The sequence below is a fragment of the Balaenoptera acutorostrata genome, chromosome 13 (assembly GCF_949987535.1).
Source record: "Balaenoptera acutorostrata chromosome 13, mBalAcu1.1, whole genome shotgun sequence".
NCBI lineage: Eukaryota > Metazoa > Chordata > Mammalia > Artiodactyla > Balaenopteridae > Balaenoptera > Balaenoptera acutorostrata.
In genome coordinates, this window is record NC_080076.1 from 59,138,861 (window position 1) to 59,155,055 (window position 16,195).

Genomic DNA, 16,195 nt, shown 5'->3' on the forward strand with positions numbered 1-16,195 from the left:
AGGACCATTTGTGGATAATGCAAGTAAAGATACGCATATGACTGGACAGAAAGATGTGTAAGAGAAGGTGGGAATCAAACAAGTTAGAGAGATGGGCCCAGGACATATCATGAATGATCTTATATGACATGCCACAGAGTTTTGATTTTATCCTAGAAGCACTGGGAGTCACTGAAAAAGTCTAAGTGGGAGAAGGTCATGATCAAATTTGCTACAAAAGTACTAAAAATAGAACTACCATACGACCCAGCAATCCCACTGATATATACCCTGAGAAAACCATAATTCAAGAGTCACGTACCACAATGTTCATTGCAGCTCTATTTACAATAGCCAGGACATGGAAGCAACCTAAGTGTCCATCAACAAATGAATGGAGAAAGAAGATGTGGAACATATATACAATGGAATATTACTCAGCCATAAATAGAAACGAAGTTGAGTTATTTGTAGTGAGGTGGATGGACCTAGAGTCTGTCATACAGAGTGAAGTAAGTCAGAAAGAGAAAAACAAATACCGTATGCTAATACATATATATGGAATCTAAAAAAATTGGTTTTGAAGAACCTAGGGACAGGACAGGAATAAAGACGCAGATGTAGAGAATGGACTTGAGGACACGGGGAGGGGCAAGGGTAAGCTGGGACTAAGTGAGAGAGTGGTATGGACATATATACACCACCAAATGTGAAATAGCTAGCTAGTGGGAAGCAGCCACATAGCACAGGGAGATCAGCTCGGTGCTTTGTGTCCACCTAGAGGGGTAGGATAGGGAGGGTGGAAGGGAGATGCAAGAGGGAGGGGATATGGGGATATATGTATACGTATAGCTGATTCACTTTGTTATAAAGCAGAAACTAACACACCATTGTAAAGCAATTATACTCCAATAAAGTTATTTAAAATTTTTTGCTACAAAAGTAAATATTTCTTACTTAAAGATTTTGTCCACTAATCAACCTTTATACTACTCACACTTGGGACGGCTGTGACCCAGGAAAAATGAAAAAATGGGTTCACAGTGAAGTCAGAGGTAGAAATTCAAAGAGTCATACAGGACAACCTTACATCAGCTCAACCAAGATGAACATGGTACCTATAATTACAGTTAGGGTTGGAAGACCATCTGCTTACTGAACCTTCCCACCTTTAAAAGCTCCTAGAATATAATAGGGCCTTACTAACTGCTTGAACAGTAGACGAATGAGTACCTGCATCTTTGAGTTTATGACAGTGTTTCTAGTTGGATAGTTTCATTAAAATATACCTAAATGTGCCTCAGTGACAATGACAGATGAAACAATAGGATGGAACGTGTGGTGTGGGTCATACCCTCGAGCATCATGTTGCTAACTGTCATTATTCAATGTCTGGGCTGCCACAATCACACAAATGTCAAAGGTGAATATTCTGGAAACAATTTGTGCAAAATGTTTTGAAATAGAGCTATGAAAACAACCGAAGAAATATTCTCCAGTGAAATAGAGAAAACATGTGTTATAAAACAAGAGTGCAATAGAAAGCATTATTAGAGTTGTATTTCTAGAAGACACATTAACATTAAAAGAATTAATATTGAAAAGCCAAAGAGGCCTTCTAGGAATTCCAGCAAGTACAGACAGTGAGAAACATTCCATTGAAGCCAAGTAGTTTTGTAATTACAATAGTTTCATGTGTTCCTCTAGAGCCATGACTTTTATTCTGATCATCTGTCCTTCTTTCCCATCAGCTACAGGACATTTCTATCACACTGTATCCCACACTGCCAGCACTAATCTTTTGCTTTCCCTCCACCAACGTCTACTGATCTTCTTGTGATCTTTATTTCAACAGGTTTCACCATCATCCAGTCACCCAACCCGGAAACTCCATAGTTATACTAAAATCTTTTCTCCTCTTGATATTCAAACTCCAGTTACAAATCTGTATGATTCTGACTTCTAAATATGTTTCAAATTTGTTGCCTCTTCTGTTTTCTCTTAGTACAATGCCTGCCTCAGATGAAGCTCTTAGCAACGCTCATCTAGATGACTAACTGTCTTAGTCAATTAAGCGATCTCTGTGTCTACAGCCTCTCCCTTCCTAGTTATCCACCACACTGCCACTAAAAATGACCTTTAAGAATGAAAACGTGTATATGTCACTGTCCAGCCTTAAAACCATTCAGCTACTCTCCATCACATGAGCCTGGTACACAAGTAGGGTGACCATTTCACCCTGTTTATCCAATCTTGGCCATCGTTTCAGCATCATTATTAAATAACTCTCTTTCAATATCAAAATTTCCCCAATTTGGGGACTTCCCTGGTGGTCCAGTGGTTAAGAATCCGCCTTCCAGTGCAGGGGACACGGGTTCGATGTGCCCTGGTCAGGGAACTAAGATCCCACATGCCGCGGGGCAACTAAGCCTGTGTGCCACAACTACTGAGCCTGCGTACTGCAACTACGGAGGCTGCACACTCTGGAGCCCATGCGCCACAACTAGAGAGAAGCCTGTGCACCACAACAAAAGATTCCACATGTCACAACTGACACAGCCAAAATAAGACCTGACACAGCCAAAAATAAATTAAAAATAAACATTAAAAAAAAATTTTTTTAAGTTCCCCAATTTGAATAATACATTATTAGGTAACTTTGTTAATGATGTTTTCCATGACCTAGTCTCCACCCACTTTTTTTGCTGTCTGACTGGTGGATACTTTTTCATCCTCCTCAGTCACTTGCTTCAATGGGACTACCTGTTCTCTGACAGCTGCTCACCCAAGGTCAGAGCTTCCTCTGACCTTGCCCATGGTTCTGTTATTATACATGGATAACTTGCACACCTTATGACAGTTGGGGGATAGAGACAGTTGATACAGTTATTTCTGCAACACTAGAATCTAGTAAAGGATCAGACATACCAGTGCATCTTACAGAGCCAGACAGAACATTGCTTTGGTAGCAGTTCAAAACACCATATTTCCTAACATCAAATCAGTCACAAAGATCTATGTACAAAACAAGTGATTAAAATATGCTTTACAAATAGCACCTATGTTTTTGAATGTTTTAACACTTAAGACTAATCTGAAATCATACAACTATTCTATTTATTCATTGTTACCAATATTACTAAGAATAATGCCAAGAATTATTCCTTAAAGTAAGTTTAGCAAATATAAGGATGTATTGGTGATCAATTAAAAATCAATTCTTTTTATAGACTATGAATCTTTGCTCAGGTCAGAGACTATTTTTCCTATGCTCTATAAGGTGTCTTATACGCTGTCAACACTCCGTGGAGTGTAAAACAGCAGCGATAATTAGGTTTTTATATTTGTGCTCATTATCCAGAACAAAGGGTGTACATGGTACTAAAGCACAATGACTTCTCTCATTTGAACATTTACAGTTCTGCCAACTTGGAAAGATTATTATGTAGTGTTAATCAAAGGAAGACTTTCACATTCTTCTCACGGGCCAAGGGTACACTTTTTAGGTAAAAAGTAGCATCTATGAGTATTTGACCTTAAAAATAGAGGAAAAAAACATTCCATATAAATCAAGGTCACTTGAATATGGGAGCCAACTCACAGCACCTATTTTGTTGAATCCTTTTTTGTGTGTGAATATTAAGTCTTAGACGAAGCCAGGGCAATTCCAATAGTTTGCAGGGTTTGAGTCGCGTGGTCTCTGACTTAGCTTTTGCTTTCCCCTTCCCCTTCACATAGCATTCGTTGCAATCACAGAAGAGGAATTTCCTCCACTCATGGGGTTTCCCTAGATTATGACACCGACATCACTGTTAGGGCCAGAAAAACACACATCTTCAGTTTCCAAGGAGCAACGGTAAAGGTGGATATTAACTCGTTCTGACCAGTGTTCATATTGCAAAGGTAATGTCTTTGTGCTCCCCCTGCAGAACAAAGATGGATGCTTAGGACCTGGGGCATTAAAAAAGTCTACATAATTAGGAACCTCTTAAAGCTAATAATTATCATTCATAGCAACTAAGGTTTTCATGAGAAGAGGGTAAGTAAGCATAGCAATGATATAGGACAATTACAAAAATAATACTGGACTTGAAATTCAAAAGCCTTAGCTGTCGGTCTAGGTCTGATGATAATAATAATAGCAATAATAACAACAACAATAATAATAAGAGCTATCAGTAATCAAACAACAGATTTATAGCAGCCACTGTAAGAGGCCACACAGGGGATAACTAGTCAGTGGGGGTGAGAGAGAAAGGGCCAGTGAAGCCTTCCTAGAGGAGGTCAAGTAGAAACTGACACCTGGTGAGTGAGTGAGAATTAGTGAGATGAATTTGGGAGGGAAAAGGGAAAGATCCTCCTGGAAGAAAGATGCATATGCAAAAGTATATGCCAGTCAGCCTGATGTGTTTATAGGGTATTCCATTGTTCAGTTTGTCTGAATCACAGAATTTAGGAGGAGGGAATAAAAACGTTAATTCACAAAGTGAAGCAGAGGCAAGATTATGAAGTGTCTTGAATAGATCAATAAAGCAATACAGAATAATTAAAGAATTTTAAAAAGGGGAGTGAAACGTTCAGATTGGTGTTTGGGTTGCAGATTGCTGTGAGGGCCAAAATGGGGATGGACTGGAGAGTCGCCAGGGCCCAGATGGGGAAAGCAGGTCAGAGGCAGGTGTGGTAGCAAATCTCAGTGAGAGATGAGGGATATCAGAATCAGTGAGAGATATGAAGAGGTGAAAACTCTAGGACCCGGAGTCTGGCTTGATATGTTGATGGTGCATATACTCTGGAGGAAAGGAAAGACCCTGAGGTGACACTCAGTTTTTTGGTTTTGGCAACTGACTGAAAGGAAGGGATCCTCACTGAGATAAGATAAAAGTGAAAAGAAAACTGGGAAAAGATGAAAGTTTTATATATAAACATATTGAGCTTGAAAGGCTGAGGAGACACCTACGGGACGTTACCTACTGAGCATAAGTCTGTCGAGGCTCAGGATTCCATGAGTCACAGCTTCAGGCTCCATTATTCATAAATGAAACCTTGGAAGTTGTTGCATCACCCAGGAAGATGGTGTAGAATTGAGAGGTGACAAGATCCCGGGAGAGAAGCCTAAGGAATACCACATTATAGGAATATAACTAGGAAGAGGAACTGGCAAAGGATGTTGAGAAGGGGTAGGCCAAGAAGTAGAAGGAAAACCAAAGAGAATGTGAAATATCGAAAGCGGAGGGATAGAGTACTTTAAATAGGAAGGAGTGCTTATGAAGACACATGTTTCAAAGAAGTTAAACAAGGTAAAGACCTGGAAGTGACTACTGAGGTTTAAAACAAGATAATCATAGACGATCTTGGCAAAAATACCTTCCATGAAGACTGTAGATCAGTAGACAGATTACAGTGGGTTGAGGAGTGAATAAAAGTAAAGCAGGAAACATGGTTCTTCTGAGAAGCTTGATGGTGAAGGGAAGGGAAGAACACAGACTTCCAGCCATGTCCACCTAGAACACAGATCTAGGGAGGGTTTCTTTGTTAAGATGGAAATATCGAATGTAGTTAAATGTCACAGTAAAGATGCCATAAAAAGGGAAATGATATAGAATAAGGAGAGTGGACAATTAACAGACTAGGTCCTAAGGAGGTGAAAGTGGATGGGATTCAGAACAAAAGAGTGCAGATTAGGCTTGAACAAGGGGGCTCATTATCCCACGGTGAGAACAAAGAAGGGGAGAGGACGAGTGGAAGTGGTGATAAATTTAAGCTTAAGCCTAGGGCTGTAGAAAGTTGCAAAACTCCCCATTATACTGTTCCCTTCACCTTGTCTCTCTTTCCTCAGTATAGTATGAATCAAAATCATTTGCTGAGAATTGAGATGCATTCATAGCATAGTGGGCTTGAAAACAATTAGATTTTTTTTTTTAAATGTAGCATGAGCAGAGAAAGGACAGAACTGATTAGAAAAACAGAAGGTTTGCTGGGCAGTCCAGGGGTCCCAACTTGGTTTGGAGAGCATGAAACCATGAATTGATAGAGGCATCAAAATGTGAGCTTTCAAGTCCTCTCCAGTGGGTCTCCTCAGTGGGCTGGAAGCAGGGAGAAATCAGGCTTTGGGGCTGACCGCAAATCAGGCATTGATGAGCAGGTGCATTGGAAGGGTATTGAGTAGAGGGAGATGAAGTGGTACCTCATTTCATTGTCTCCTCCTTACATTTCTACGAAAAAGGTATTCTTACCCTCATTTTTACCGAGGGTGGAACTGTCACTCATTGAGGGTTATGCTCACCCAGTCTCACCCAGCTACACAGACTGAGTGGAGGGTCAGCTGGGCCTTTGGGATCAAGCCTCTGCTCCCCTCGACTGCACTGCACTGCCTCTCTGTGTACTTCACACTACTAACCTCAACAGAAAGAAGGGGTGCATGCCTGTTCTGTTTCCATTCTAGGGCAGTTCTGCTCCCTCCATTCTGCAACATAAAGCCAGGTTATACACACAAAGCATTTTAGCCCCTGGAAGAAAAGCACTCTGCTAATTTAGAAGATATATAAATGGCATCCCAAACTGCTCAGAGCAATGTTCACACAGTCATAAGCTCATTTATGATATAGGATTATGAAAACCCAATCTCTGTTTTTAGTTCCAATTGATTTTCATTTGCCTTAGCAACAGATGCTCTACACTGGGAAAAAGAGAAACGACCTGCAGAGAGTGCCCTATAAGGCTTTACAGCAGAAGCTGTAAACGTGAATCACACACTCAATCTAAGCAAAGATTTCACTCCCTCATCCCATTGGTGGTGATCTATGCCATTGAACTGAAGCTACTCTCAAAACACTGGAAAGAAGGCAAAATAATATTTTTTATGATCAGGTATGCAATTGCAGCTGAGGAATTTTAAATGTTTTAACAATGCTATTCCAATTCCCTCTTTATAGACAGGAAACTCAACAAAGACAGACAGCTCCTTGCCCTTTACTTCTGAGGCTCTTGGTAAAATTCTCAGCAGCCCTCAGAGAGCTCAGCTAGCTCCAAAGATAGTATATTTTGAATGCTGAACTCTTTGAAAAAGGGGGCCTATGTAAATCCAATAAATGCATTGATTTTTTTAAAGGGAAATGTATTAATGCCTTTTTTTCAGGGCCCCCAAACATGGCCTGATCTCTAGAGGTCCAGGAGAAATAATGCAGGAAGCTGGTGCCTAGCTAAGCAGGGAGCCCTCCTTCTCCCACGCTGCCTCTTCTTGGTCTTCCTTCCTCCTTTTGCTGAGGAAAGACAGCTGGTCAGAGGCTCTGATGATGTTCTGCACATCCCACCCAGGGGCATGGACACCCAGAAGAAAGGCAGCCCCGAGGGAGACCAGTAAGTCCATCCCAGTCAGAACAGGCTCAAGAAATGGGAAGGGCTCAATTCCATTTAGTCCCTTGTCAGCTCCAATGGCAAGCAACTCTATGCAGGAATTTCATTACCTCTGATTCAGCCCCATGATAAATGTCTGATACAGAACTTATTGACAAAACTGCTACCAAACTGCTTATTATATCATTAAATGATGAGTGTATACATTGAAAGAAAAAGAGTCAAATGTAGTTTTAAAGGCAATATGCAACTTACCCATCACTTTTATTGGAATAATCTTTAAAGGTATTAGATTACAAGTTTTGTTTTTTTCCTCTTATACAGTACTGAGGAAACTGCTACAGTCTTTACAACATAAGACAAACAGAATTAGCATCTGTTCTTGCTGGAACTTGGTACCTTGCTAACATTGTTAGGGTGGACGCTATTGTCTGCTGCATAGAAGCTCATTATTTTACATTAGGTATGTACAACAGACACCTATAATGAGACCATCATGGGACATGAATGTTTGAACTACTCTATCTCATGTCATCATTTTTTAAAGTTCCTCAAACTTATTACTGCCTGTAGAGGAGTCTGTGTCATCTAGGACAGTCCTCTCTGATTTCTGCTCTTTCCCCACTGGACTGTTGTAACCAATTAAAATGTTTTCCTAACCATGTATGTCTAGTTGGCACATGGGATTCTATCTTATCTAAAAGGTTGGTTGGGGCTTCCCTGGTGGCGCAGTGGTTGAGAATCTGCCTGCCAATGCAGGGGACATGGATTCGAGCCCTGGTCTGGGAAGATCCCACATGCCGCGGAGCAACTGGGCCCGTGAGCCACAACTACTGAGCCTGCGCGTCTGGAGCCTGTGCTCTGCAACAAGAGAGGCCGCGACAGTGAGAGGCCCGCGCACCGCGATGAAGAGTGGCCCCCCTCGCCGCAACTAGAGAAAGCCCTCGCACAGAAACGAAGACCCAACACAGCCAAAAATAAATAAATAAATAAATTTAAAAGTTTGGTTAGACAGGAAGCAGTTCTTTGATAAGAAAAGAAAATGATACTTCCTATTAACTTCGATGGTGAGCTAAGCTGACGTTATTCACCATCTGATGTGATGTGAGATGCCCAGCACCAGCTATGGATAATTGTTTCTGAAAATGCTCATTCTGAATGCAATCAGACCTTAGTCCTGCCCTGTCCAGTATGGCAGCTACCAGCCACACGTACCCATTGAGCTCTTCAGATGTGACCAGTCCAAACTGAGATGTATAAGCATCAAATACACACTGGATTTCAAAGATAGAATAAAAAGAAAGTTAAGTAGCTCATCAATAATTATTATACTGATTACATATTTAAATGATTATATTTGAGCTCTATTCAGTTAAATAAAATATATTATTAAAATTAATTTCGCCTTTTTCTTTTCACATATTTAATGTGGCAACCAGGAAATTTAAAATCACAAATGTGGCTCTCATTTGGGGTTCTCATTACACTTCTATCGGAGAGTGCTGCCTTACACTCAACTTCTAGTTTATAGGAAATGCAAAAGAAAGAAGTTAAAAGGCACTAAGTGGAAACAATTAGCCAAAATCAGAATTAGGAACACACTACAGCAGAGCTCCATAGAGCGTGGATCACAGACTGCTGCTGTTCTGTATAACTATTTGTTATCAGACCACAAGACTGGGAGCTTGCACAAGAATCTAAATCAACGGTGCCACATCTTACACCCACTGCTGGTTCAGGTGACATCATTTTCATAGCAATACTGAGTCAACAAAGAAAACTTCTCCCTTCATATTGGGGAGGGGGAGAACAAGTATAAAAGACATTGTGGGGACAAATGGGGAAATATGACAAGAAGCAGATTAAATGTGCCTTCTCACTCCAGGCCATTTTTTGAATGAACTTCCTGAGGTAGAGTTTGAGAGAGAAGCCAGTGAACTCTTCCTGGGCTGGCTCTAGAGCCACCGGACAAGATATTGTACCTTGTTACTAGCCTGTGGAGTGCAAAAGTAGAAGCAGATCAAAGCATACTTAATTTCTAATGGAATCATACTACCCAAGAGACCCTAAGCTTGGCCACCAATCCTATGTGTTTGCTAAATCTCTTGTAGGGGAAAAAACTTTTCCTTTCTTCCCTTCTAGGTTCTTTGGTGGGTCAAATAATTAAATCGGTATAAGACAGATGAACAGGAGAAAAACAAATCTACTTTCCTACGTACGGGAGCCCCAGAAAGACACGAACGGCTCCCAGCAGCCAGGTAATTGAAGCTTATATACCAGTCTGAGCTAAGGAGAAGGGGCTAGGGGTCTGGGGTCTTAAAGGGAAGGAAGACAAATCAGGAAGATAAGAGTAAATGTTTGGTAGACAAATGTTCGCTAGGCCATGCAGGTAAGTTTTTCTGATATAAAAATTTACTTGGGTATTAGCTCTCCACTGGTACAGGCCCTCTATCTAAATTCTTTTAGGCAGTTAAGAAGGGGGTAAAAACCTCTTCTTGAGTCTGTAGGGCTTTGATCTTCATCTCAGAATAATCCACATGCCAAAGTGGCACATTCTGGGGTCACGTATTCTGCTCCCCCTCACCCTAAAGCAATGTCTAGACTCTGAACCCATGCCAACAGAAAGTGAGTCACTAAAAACACAGCCCCCAAAATGGACATCTTCTAGATCATTCATCTCAGGTGACCATAGAGGGTAATGGACAAGACAGATCCCCCCTGATTTCAAAACCAAGAAGAGCCAGGCACTTGATTCCCTAGTCAAAAGATGCAGTCTCCATTCTTTGCCAGGGCAGGAAGTCCTTTGTAATTTTGTCTAATGTGATATTAGATGGAGCAGTTACCCCTGTTTGTTGTTTTCCATTCTCCCCCTTTCCAATGTGAGAGGATTTTTTTGACCTTCAATGTGAAGATTTTTAAACATACACAAAAGTAGAAGAAATCATATAATGAACAGTTTATCACTCAATTCAACAATCACCAACATTTTGACAATCTTTTCCTATATCTTCCCCCAGTTTCTTTGCTGCGGCATTTTAAAGCCAATAACGGAGATCATGTTCTTTCACACATAAATTAAGTGGGAGTTTTTAACTTTTTCTACTGCACTGATCTTCTTTCTCTGTCGACCATTATATTGAATTGTTTGCAGCGATAAACTTTTTATTTAACACATGCAAACAAATCATTAGAAGCTATGCGCCATCAGCATAAGACATAGAGGTCGTAGAACCTGCAGCTGAACGCAATAACTGTGGTGCCTCTCTTTGGTAAAGAGGTCGCTGTGTTTCCAATTATACATGGTTAGGGATTTTTGAAGGTGCATAATCATATGTGAAGATGATATGAACACCACATTGCTCTCCTTGGGTTTCAAACTCCCATACCTCTTTGGTAAGAAGCGTCTTTCCAAGTCAAATATAAAACTCAACTGATTCCAAAACTAATCAAGTCTTGTGCTTGTTTAGGGCTTAAAATGCACCTTCACATGAGAAAACTTTTTTTTTTTTTTTAAGATGCAATGGGTTCTGAATAATTCAAAGGCTTGAAATCTAAATCTAAAACTAGCAGTCAGTCATCCTAGGCTTTGAACAAGATAAGGTGAGCTATCTTTTTGTATGTCAAACTCAGGGGAGAAAAAAAAAAAGCTTGATTTGCATTATCCTCGAAAAATTTAAATGAAAATGGAGGTGTTAGAGGTGTGTGTGAAAGACTTTGGCAATAGGTGGAGGAAGGAGGACAGAGATTGTTGAAAGTAACAACTAAAGTGGTGCAGTGTGTTCCTCAAGACACTCTCACTCCAGTAAGCAGACTTCTTCTGGCACTGAGCTTAAGAGGCTACACGCTGTCAGCCAGAATACAGAGGGTGCTAAGATCTCATACAGTTTAAAAATTCCGTTTACTGGCTTCAGGGAAGAAGTGAATTTTCCAAAGGTTTCTTTAGTTTGAGCCTTCTAGGTTTCCTTGCTTCTTAGTCACACGGTACAACATTTGTCAGGGATGCAAACGTCTAAAATAGGTCACCCTCCTCTCTGTAAATAGGTGGTTCACACCTGGTAAAAACCACTTATTCATTTTAAAAACAGCCTCAAGGAGAAATGGCTGTGACATTGAAGAGAAGATGTCCTAGGATATTTTAGGGAGATAAAAATGGATTTTCCTTTAAGAACTTCTTTGAGATCATTATTTTCTGGCTAAATATTTGTTTGGGTTTCTTTTATTGTATTAATTTTTTTCCCCACTCTTTTTAAAAATTGTTGTTGAGGTATAGTTGATTTATAATGTTGTGTTAGTTTCACATGTACAGCAAAGTAATTCAGTTATACATATACATATATATATATTCTTTTTCAGATTCTTTTCCATTATTGGTTATTACAAGATATTGAATATAGTTCCCTGTGCTATACAGTAGGACCTTGTTGTTTATCTATTTTATATAAGTAGTGTATATCTGTTAATCCCACACTTCTAATTTAATCCCTCCTCCTTTTCCCTTTGATAACCATAAGTTTGTTTTCAATGTCTGAGTCTGTTTCTGTTTTGTAAATAAGCTCGTTTGTATCATTTTTTTAGATTCCACATATAAGCGATATCATATGATATTTGTCTTTGTCTGATTTTCTTCACCTAGTGTGATAATCTCTAGTTCCATCCATGTTGCTGCAAATGACATTATTTCATTCTTTTTATGGCTGAGTTAACATTTCATTATAGATAGATAGATAGATAGATAGATGCCACATCTTCTTTACCAATTCATCTGTCGATAGACATTTAGGTTGCTTCCATGTCTTGGCTACTGTAAATAGCGCTGCTATGAACATTGGGACATTGGGGTATGTGTATCTTTTCAGGTTAGAGTTTTTGTCTTTTCTGGATATATGTCTAGGCGTGGGATTGTTGGATCATATGACAACTCTATTTTTAGTTTTTTAAGGAACCTCTATACTGTTCTCCATAGTGGCTTCACCAATTTACACTCCCATTGACAGTACAGGAGAGTTCTCTTTTCTCCACACCCTCTCCAGCATTTGTTATTTGTAGACTTTTTGATGATGGCCATTCTGACCAGTGTGAGGTTTTATTGTATTAATTTTTTTTAATGAGTAAACTTTTAGCTAAAATGTTTTACATACTTTGTTATCTACGTGAAGCAAATAAGTTTGTCATTGTGGTCATCTATTTAATTATGACACTGAAAATGTACTTCAATAGCATACGAAGAAAAATAAAACAATATTTCAGAGTTCTGTACATGACTGTAAGAGACTGAATACACAAATGGACAGTGACCGGGCCAGACATGACAACAGAACTCAGACCCACAACCTGCAGCTATAGGCCCAGACAATCAGTACTTTATCAAAGAATGCCAGCTTCCCTATTTTATGTCCCTGCTTCCAACTCAGAACCAACCAGAGAAAGGCAACTACACACCTCAAACCAATCTCAGAAGAGGCGCACTTCTAGTTAGGTCACCTTCAGCTCCCCCAGCCAACAACCTCCAACTGTTATTGAGTCCAAGCTTGCACTGTTCACTGCATGACTGGCCACTAAATCGAGAGACAAGTTGTTGGGGCAAAGAATGCAACTTTATTCAGAAAGCCAGCAGACTGAGAAGATGGTGGACTAGTGTCTCAAAGAACCATCTTGCCTGATTGAGAATCAGGCTTCTTTTATACTAAAAGGGGAGGGGGTGTGGCTGGTTGTTGCCGACTTCTTGGTGCAGGAATCCTTTGTTCTCGCAGCTGTCCGTGAAGGTCTGGTCACAATATGCCTATAAACCACCACCAAGACAAATGTTATTCTCTGTTCTGCAACTTTTTATGGAAAAGTGTTATACCTTTAAAGGTCAGAACCTTGAGAATGGGCTACCGTGTATATTTCAGGCTATAGGCAACATTCTTTTACAAAAGGTGCAGAGCCAGCGTGACTAAGCACAGGCAACAGACCACAAAGGTTAGAGCTAGAGGAATAGATCCAATATGGAGTCAGGTTTGTTGTTCTCGGTTACACAGCGAGGGCACACTTGGGCCTTCCTTTTTTCCACCATAGGGTTTTCCCACTCTTCTGCCTGCCTTTGAGTCCCTGCCAAATGCAAGTGACAGTGGCTGACTTCCTTTCTATAGCAAGCTCTAAATAAATTAAAAGGCTCTCCGTTTGTTCCAGTAAGGATGGTCTTTGCCTATTACCACAGTTTCCTGAAAATTTCAGCAAGGCATCCTGCTCTGTCCAGTTCTGTGGACCTCAGTCTTTGACCAGGGGTGCTACCCAGAGAATCACCTTGTCATTTGCTGCTGGCAGCTTGTGGCGGTCTTGACGAAGTAGTAAGTCAGCACCAGGTCTGAACTCCACTCTCTCTGTGTTGTGGTCCTCAGCTTTTTATATTCTCAGTTTGATAAGAGGGTTTTGTTATTGATTTTCATGTTTGGCACCCTTGGTGGAATGAGGCTGTTCCTTTTCATCGTGTCTTTGCTCTTTTGTGCTACTGTCTTGTGTTGTGCTGTCAAAAAGCACTGTTCATTCTAAGAAAGAATCACAGGATAGAGCTCAATAAGCCTGTTGTTCCAGCCAGCCTCACAGACTGTTCATTTTGTGGTTTTCACAGAATCTGTGTCCATTTGGACAAACTTAGCTGTGGGTCACCAATAAAACCAGATGAGATTCCTTCCTTCCTGACTTTTCTGTCCTGAGAGCTTGGCTTGGATCCAAAGAGAGCATCCTTTCTGGTTTTCTGCTTGCAGGGGATGAGTTTGGGAGGTACAGGTTGTTAGCTCTGTGCTCAGAGCAGCCATTAAATTGGGGTTCCAAGACAGGATCTGTACAAGTATTACAAGCATTACATTCCTACCTACATGTCCAGGTCTCACAAGGTCATCTGAGTCTAAAGCCTCTCCTCTACCTCTAACGGCTCCTGCCTCTTCTATGTACTTTCATTTCAATCCAAATCTTATGCTTATCTTTCTGAATGGCATAGCTTTGCCAAGGGTGATTGGGGGGTCTTCAGTGACCACTTTGGGGAACATTTGATTTGAACAAAACTTTTCATTTAAGAGCTGCCTTAGGAAAGAAATGACATAGATTTCACAAGCCCAATGGGCAGCATCTTTTGACTGGTATGCAGAGGACTCCAAAAGAAATTTTCACTCAAACCTTATTTCAATAAAAGATTCTTTGGCCAAGGCAAATGAGCCAGTTGACAAGCTCAAGAAGAACAAGCTAGACTCATTTTGCTAGTGAATATCCCCAATTTTCTTGTCTTCCAGTTGCCTCCCGAGACCCAGTTGTCTCTCCTCCCCCTTATCCTTCTGATTTGTCTCCTTCTGCACCTCCTCTTTATTATTTGCCTTGTCCAGGCCCCCTACCTTTTCCCCAAAACTCTCCTAATGTCCCAAAATGCCAGTTGCCTCTAAGGATCCATATCTCTCATAAGCCAAGTGAGGCAACTGAAATTTGTATGGATCCACAAAAGACCCCAAAAGCAAAAGCAATTTTAAGAAGAAGGAATCTGGAGGCATCATGCTCCTTGATCTCAAACTATATTACAAAGCTATAGTAATCAAAACAGTATGGTATTGGCAGAAAAACAGACACACAGATCAATAGAATAGAGAGCCCAGAAAGAAACCTTATGCATATATGGTCAATTAATTCATGACAAAGGAGCCAAGAATATACAATGGGGAAAGGACAGAGTCTTCAATAAGTGTTGTTGGAAAAACTGGACAGCCACATGCAAAAGAATGAAACTAGACTACTTTTTTATGTCATACACAATAATTAAATCAAAATGGATTAAAGACTTGAATGTAAGACCTGAAAATATAAAACTCCTAGAAGAAAACATAGGTGGTAATCTCCTTGACACAGGTCTTGGCAATGATTTCTTTGAATTGGACTCCAAAATCAAAGGCAACAAAGCAAAAATAAATAAGTGGGACTACATCAAACTAAAAAGCTTTTGCACAACAAAGAGAATCATCAATGAAATGAAAAGGCAACCTACTGAATGGAAGAAAATATTTGCAAGTCATGTAACTGATAGGGGTTAATATCCAAAGTATATAAAGAACACATAAAACTCAACAGCTAAAAACAAACAATCCAATTTAAAAATGGGCAGAAGATCTGAATGGACATTTTTCCAAAGAAGACATACAGATGGCTAAAAGGACATGAAAAGATGCTTAACATCACTAAGCACCAGGGAAATGCAAATCAAAATTACAATGAGATACACCTCACACCTGTTAGAATGACTATTATCAAAAAGACAAGAAATAACAATTGTTGGTGAGGATGTGGATAAAATGGAACACCTGTACACTGTTATTGGGAATGTAAATTGGTTCAGCACTATGAAAGATAGTATGGTGGCTTCTCCAAAATTTAAAAATAGAACTATCATATGATCTAGCAGTTTCACTTCTGGGTATTTATTCACAAAAAATAAAAACTCTAATTTGAACAGATATATGCACCCCCGTGTTCACTGCAGCATTGTTGAAATAAGCAAAATATGGAAACAACTTAAGTGTCTATCAATGGCTGAATGGATAAAGAAGATGTGACATATACATACAACAGAATACTATTCAGCCACAAAAATGAATGAAATATTTGCTATTTGTGACAACATGGATGGCCCCCAAGGGCATTATGCTAAGTGAAGTAAGTCAGACAGTGAAATACATAAGATGAATACTGTATGATCTCACTTATATGTAGAATGTAAAAATAAACAAACAAAAAAACCAAGCTCATAGACACAGAAGAGATTGGTAGTTGCCAGAGGCAGAGGGAGGGGAGTGGGTGAAACAGGTGAAGAGAGTCAAAAGGTACAAACTTGCAGTTATAAAAA